Source organism: Octopus bimaculoides, chromosome 6 (assembly GCF_001194135.2).
Source record: "Octopus bimaculoides isolate UCB-OBI-ISO-001 chromosome 6, ASM119413v2, whole genome shotgun sequence".
Classification (NCBI taxonomy): domain Eukaryota; kingdom Metazoa; phylum Mollusca; class Cephalopoda; order Octopoda; family Octopodidae; genus Octopus; species Octopus bimaculoides.
This window is the reverse complement of record NC_068986.1, coordinates 63104128-63111576: the sequence shown is the minus strand read 5'-3', so window position 1 is coordinate 63111576 and position 7449 is coordinate 63104128. Positions and strand designations below refer to the sequence as shown.

Below are 7449 nucleotides of genomic sequence, written 5' to 3'. Positions count from 1 at the left end.
GTTGTGAGTCTGTAGGTTTGTGGTAGATATCGGTTGTGATTTGGTTATTAGGTGTTTTTATAATTAAGAGATCAAGAAAAGGGAGATGATGTTTGCTGAATTCCATAGTGAATTGAATGCTGGGATGTATGTTGTTAAGTATGGATTTGAATTCTAGAAGTTTTTCATAGGATTCCTTCCATATGATGAAACAATCATCCAAGTATCTTTTCCAGTTATCCATTAAGTAGATCTATTAAGTAGATGTGTCTTCCCTTACACACACTTCCTGTTTTGACACCACACTTCCTGCTTAACACATAAACCTTTAGCTCCTTTTTTTAAACCTAATCCTGGCATGATCAGTTTTGCCTTTTATCCTTTCTCGGTCTACAAAATAAAATGCCAGTTAAGTAAAGACTCCCTAAAATCAACTGTCCCTTAACAGTATTTCATCCATCTTTGTTCTGAGTTCAAATTCCATTGACGTCCACTTTGTCTTTCATCCTTCAGGGGTTGATAAAATAAGTACCAGTCGAACACTGGCTTCGATGTAATCCCCTAAAATTGCTGGCCTTGTACCAAAATTTGAAATCATCATCATTATTATTATTATTGCCTCTGAGCAAAGAGTTCTTGATTGAAGTTATTTCACTAGCCCTATCATTCTGTCGGGTGTACACTAAACTAATGATTTCTTGAACAGTGACTGACATATCCAAGTTCTGTACATATTTACATGTTATGGTTTGTAATGCAATATATTATTTCTTTCAAGGACATCATAAATATCAAAAATCTATTTTCAGGGTGCTGGATACAATGGGGAAAGGGTTAATCTGATATTAAAAACATCTATTTCTTACTCTCTAAACTTTTAACATCGAGTTGCTATTGCTATAGACTTTATCATTTAAGAAAACAAGAAACAGCAATTAAAAAAAAAATTCTATTGGGTTTTATACATAAAAAAGTGAGAGAAAAAATGAAATCTCTAAATGCAATTTTTTTTTTTTTTTGCTTTGAATGTTTTTACAATTACATTTTGTAAAAGTAATAAACAAAATAATCACATATATTTAAAATAATTCATGCAATATAAATAAAAGAGGTGGCCAAAGAAAGCAGTTATAATTTTAGAAATAAAATTCAATTCATTCTCTGCATTTTACAGAACAATAATAGCTAATATTTTCAACTGATTTTCTTAGGAGGAAAATTCCCTGAGTGGAATAGATAGCAATTTCACAACTTCTGTAAGTGCTTCAATAGGGTAAAATCATTATAAACTTCAAGACAAAGCAAGTGTAAGTGAATCAATGAATAATTCTAGTGCAATGAAGAACTCTAAACAATAATAAAGACAATCTTAAGGGAAGAGAAAAATATTCAATTGAGAAGAGAATAGCAGAAAATTTCAACGTTAGAATAAAATATAAGAGACAGAGGTGAGGGAGAAGAGAAAGAAATTTGGAGCCAGAAGCTGCATATCGATTTTTCGCACGTACAACTCTTGTTACATAGTAAAGGCGGTTATTGGTACGAATTTTGTTTATGGAAACGACCATATGCTGCCTGGCCACGACTCTGCGGGTTTATTTGAAGGCGGGAATATCGAAGCGGTGGCGACGGATTGTTTAAAATAGGGGTGGTTGGGGCGTGGATAGCGTGTCAATTCTGCAGGCACACCAGCGATAATCAAGATATTTGTTAGTTTCTCTTATATTTCACTATTAACTGGACTAGAAAACCATTCGAAAACAAACTTACATTGCATTATTTTTACCTTGTTTTTCTTCCTTTATTACTTACGGACTTCTAATTTAATAGTAAAATAGCATCAATTAATAATTAGAAGGAAATGACTTTTTGCAACAAGTATCATCCTGGAGATGTATTGGGAATTTTGTATGTGAAAAGAAATTCGCACCTGCATTTAAAAGATAGATTTAAACTTTGGTAATGAATGCCGATGACGTGGAATTATGAAACAGAAAATACTTAGATGTGACAAATGATGGAGAACATTAAAGTTAATTAGAAAAATTGTTTATTTTCAAGGTTCTTTTTTTTTTCCTCATGCGAGTTGTATAAGAGAAGAAGTGGTTGAAACTATTCGAAATTTTCAAAATTTATGTACAAAAATCCCTACCATCATCATAAAAACCAAGAAAGAATCTCCCATATAGAAAATGTCTAAGGAAATGTAGCCTGAAATATTTTATACTGATAAAAATGGTAATTAAAAAGCAGCTGGTGAAAAGTATTCAGCAAGCCTAACAACGATAGAGAGGCAGAGTGTTGATGAAACTGTAGATGGCTGGGTTGGGGTGAATATAAATAGGAAAAAGACGGTAAATATAGGTCGGCATTAGGAAAGATTGTACGTGCTGGTGTCACTCAGAAACAGTAATACATATGTGTACATCTAACACCAATAATACTCATTTGACATAATTATTAAAAGTGAGCAAAGCAAATTAACTGAGGGGTGGAAGAGCTGTTTTTGCTTTATCTTCCTGATTTTGTTTGTTGTTTGCCAAAAATGTATAAATGAGTTTGAACTATTAAATAAAAGAATGACGAGCGTAATGCGTGAAAGAAGTCAGCTTTATCTCAAGTGTCAATTTCGTAAGAGAATCCGCGAAGACACTGGTTATTCTTACAGTGTTACAGAAACGTTAAAGCAGTTACAAACACTCCAACACACTGTATAAGAATTCACATTTACAACACATTTAACAAATAGCAAGACATACAATGCAATGCGTTAATGCGAATTGTCAAAATAGTTATCTTAATCCTTTCGTATACAAAACAACCGATAATACTGTAGAATAAAGAATATTTCAGAATGTATAAAGAATTGTGTTCATAGATCATTCCATGTATATATAAATATATAATTTATATATATCTATAAACACACACACTTTAGTATTATAGAAGTAATGATAAAGTTAATGAAAAACAAGTGTTGATAATTGAATAGTTTGTTGTTAGTTACGATTTTTTTTTCGAAGCAAAATTAATTTTGGGCAAAACTATTTTATTACTATTATTTTGTATTACTTTTTTTATTTCATCTCCGTGACCGACGAATTAGTTTCGCTTATGGAAACAAATGTAGCTGAGTAATATAAGAAAAGGTATTTCATTCTAAAATCGCTAATTACAAAGGCAGTATAACGTTAGTACGTAGTTACAAACACTTACACACGCACATATGCGTGCATATAAGTATGTTGTGTGTGTAAGTATATATATATATATATATATATATATAATCTATCCATACACACATAGATAGTTAGATGCGTGAATGTATATAAAATACAGATAATTGACAGTTGTAATTAAAGGCAATATACATGCCAATTCGGAAGAGAATAAGTGAACAACATCATAGAACTCTCTCTATGTGTATACATTATCTATACATAATATAGACATTTGCACATACATACACCCATATGTGACTTCGAATTACGTACAGTTATGTTTATATATGTACACAAAAGAATTCGGTCGTGAAAACGTAACTACATACATTAGTACTGGTTGGAAGTCGTGAAAATAAAAACAACTGAAGCCTAGCTTGAGTAATATCGAAGGATTCAGTCAGCCGATAACCAATAATAATAAACAGTATGAAGCGAAAAGGCAAGATACTCACGTCTGCAACGTAGAATCAGTGAACATAAATGCCATCCATGGATATCAATGCATCGGTCGCCATCACAGTTATGAGGGGAGGTAACTCTCATTTACAATGCCGGTTGAATGCAAATGCACTGTTGTGCATTACTATTGACATACTGTTATAGTTATTATTGATCACTGGGAGGGCATTGACTTGACAGAAAGATTGTGTCATCACTCCACATTTCGAGTTCAAACCCTACTCATTTCAACTTTACTTTTTCACCACATTCTAACTTGCGGCTTCGATAAAATAGATACTAGGGTTGAGTCTGTTGACAATATCACTTCTAGGAAAATTGGCCTTGTGCCTAAAGTAGAAATCAGTATAATCGATTATATGAGAACATTCAGATGTCGAACGGCTGAGCATATGTTTTCACTTACAAATGTTTGGATGTTGTCAATTAGTACCAGTAAAATACTAAGATTAAAATCCACTCAACTTCATTCCTCCCTCATAAAATATGTACATGTTTTACTTCAAAAGAAATTAATCTTATTGATCTCTTAGCTTAACTGACTGAAGAGAAGAGCACACTGATAAAATCACATTTCATTTACAATATAATACAACCAGGGTTATACAGGAAAAAAGTTCTAAGAAAATAATATATTATTCTAGACAAAATATAAAACCAAGTTATGAAGCTAAAACCAAATTAGAAATATATTGAATAATAAGGGAAAAAGACTCATCTGATTTAAAGTTGTTTCTGATAATCTTTTAAAGATATAAGAAAGCAAATGGTGATGCTTAGGCTTTATTTATTCATATTGAGTATAAGTGGTTATGAAACCCAATTATATTTCACATACTCAAAGATCAAAACTTCATTTCTAAAAGTTTGAGTTTCAGCTAAAATTGTTATATTAGACAGATATTTAAATCTTTCCTTGATAGGTTGCTAGTCAACTGCAAGTAAATTTTACAGATGATTTAGTACCTATTTTCAAGAGTTTGGTAAACTGCTCATCAAAATGCCTTCTCATAACCCATGAACCAGTTAATATATGTTTACTAAACCCTAAGCAAATTTTTAAGGCCACCTGCCTGACAACTTTGATTAGATATGGGATAGTCCTTCCCAGAGAGAATATAAATGTAACAGGTTGATTTGGCTCCTATTATTAACACTAAAAAAAAAAATAGTGTCCTGACCATTCTCATTGCAAAACTTGTACATCAAAACCTTACCCACTTAACCTTTCACCTCATTTCATTTTTCTTTTGCTTTTATCTTTTGTACAGAGGTTGTGACCATGAGTGGTATGCTCCCAAGGGGACACTGGGCATATCGAAGGGGGAAATAAGCTTCAGGGGGCAGTGAGGAGGAAGTGAAGTAACCTAATTAACATACTATGTTTTACCAATAGTATTAATTATACTACACTTGATAAAACTAGTAACGGTTATTAAAATTAAATGAGAGATAAGTATATATCTTGGCTAATTACATGTTTGAACAAGAATAATTAAGTCTTAATGTTATATTTCTGTCTTGAAAATTTTGTTTCAGGCACATAGTCTTGCTTGTTTTCTTCAAATATTGTGATCTCCATTATATTTTGTTTAGTGATATAACTATGTATCATATAATTGTTGTGTACATTATCCTTTTAACAATTTAGAATGAGTGGAAAAAGAAATTGCTGTCAATACTCGAGTGAATATTTGAAATATGGATTAATTCCATCTATAAATAATAAACAATTACCACTATGTTTGATATGTGAAAAAACGTTCTCAAATGAAGTCACGAAGCCTTCAAGAATGATTGAACAAAAAATGTATCCAGATAAAGCTGGAGAAGATGGGGACTATTTCTACCAAATGAAAAATAATTTTTAAAAATCATCTTGCTCTCAAAGGGTTGTTTACCAAACAAACCTGGCAAATAGAGAAGGGGCTGGTTGTCTTATAACTTTCAAAATTACTTGCAAAATGTAGAAAACCACATACTATTGGCAAAAATCTTCTCTTACCAGCTATAAATTAAATTTTGTATACTCTGATTTTCCCAGGTAAAAAGTGCTATAACAGCATCAATTCCTCTTAGGAATAGTACAGCAGCAATAAAAATACATGACATGGTAAAAGATGTGGAGAGTAAACTTTGTGATGCTTGGAAAAAATGAAAAGTTTGTTTTACAACTTGATGAGTCAACTTTATGCAACAATGAATCTTTGCTAATAGCCTAAATCCATTATGTAAATACAAATCAGGAAATTATTGAAGAGTTTCTGAAAAAATGGTGCTTGACACAAAAGGTTATTCAATTTTTAAGGTTGTTAAAAAAATTTTTAATGCTAAGAATATTTTTCTCATAAATATTATTGCATGAGCAGCAGGTTGAACACCAGCTATGATAGGCTACTATTGTGGATTTATAGCACATCTTTAGGAAGCAATTCCACATATATTTGCAGTTCACTGTGTTATTCATTAAAGACACTTGGCTGCAAAACATCTTAGTGGTAGACTACATAATGTGTTGAATGATGCATTTAAAACAGTAAATTAAATCAAGACCCATTCACCAAATAACTGTATATTTTGGAAGCTTTACCATGAAAAAGAAGAAAAATTTCTCTGCCTGTCGTTTCATACTGAGGTGCAATGGCTTTTAAATAGAAATTGTTTAAAACATTTTTATGATCTATGATACTGTTTTAGAATTTCTTCATTCATATGGTGAAGACATGTATAATAAACTAAGTAACAAAGAGTTGACATTGTATATCTTTCTGATATTTTCATTAAATTAAATGAGGTTAACATTAAGTTACAAGGAAATAATATGAATTTAATTAAAGCAAAAAGAATTATAAATGCATTTATAAATTGTCATTTAAAATTGTCATTTAACAAAAAGATTATTGAGGAGAGATTTTTTACAGTTCCCAAACCTGCACATAATAGAAAAGAATGATTATAGTTAAATATTAGATACAAATATAGATTGCTAATGTTCTTATGTGCAAATGCTGAAAAAAGACTTAAGGATAAGATTTAAAGATTTTACTGATCTTAAAGTATCTGAGTGGGTCATAAATCCATTTCTTTCTGATGTCTCTTCTGCTCAACCAAGTTTACATAAAGAAATTATCAACTTAAAAAATAATTTCGAGGCTCAAGTATATTTTCAACCACTTGGTTATGAATCATTCTGACCTAAAATGTAAAGCAATATTCTCAACTTTGGTAAGAAATTATTGTTTATTGACTTTTTTCTTCATATTTGGTAGAGGAAGGATTCAGTATTGTGTCACAGTTGATGACTAAGCAACAAAATAAACTTGCAATAAATCAAAGAGGAGACTTATGACTTCTTTTGACTAACATCGAACTTTGATATAAAAAATTTAGCTAGATTTCATCAGGCACAGAGAAGTCATTAACTTGCAATGTATGAAGTAAATTTATAATTTTTGTCTTCGTTAATTTCTTATCATTTTAAAAGCCTATACAATCCGTTTTTTGGTAAAATTTGCAAATTATTATCTATGATCAGATAGTTTAGTCATGATACCTCACTCACCACTTTGGTGGGCGCTAAGTATAACAAACTACTTAAAAAAGGGTGCTACAAAAAAAAGGTTAAGACCACAGATCTAGTAGAATAGTTTTATTTCTTCATGTATGTAAAAATAATTATTTATTGTTCAACATACAATATTATAGCAGTGGATTGGCAGAATCGTTACAACATTGAACAACATACCTTTCAGTATTTATCCCCACTTAAACGTGGATGTTCTGTTAA

At 31.1% G+C, this 7449-nt stretch overlaps 1 protein-coding gene across 3 annotated transcripts in view; it reads right to left on the bottom strand.

Annotated features, from left to right (window-relative positions):
- The window catches only part of LOC106882709 (dynamin-binding protein), a 331344-nt gene extending 327590 nt beyond the window's left edge, over positions 1–3754 (bottom strand). The window contains exon 1 of one of the 3 annotated variants that reach the window (XM_052968787.1): positions 3656–3754. The gene's annotated coding sequence lies outside the window, so the exon portion shown is untranslated. The remainder of the gene's footprint in view (positions 1–3655) is intronic. The other 2 variants (XM_052968786.1, XM_052968784.1) reach the window with 2 other exon arrangements.
- Between the last annotated feature and the right edge of the window lie 3695 nt (positions 3755–7449).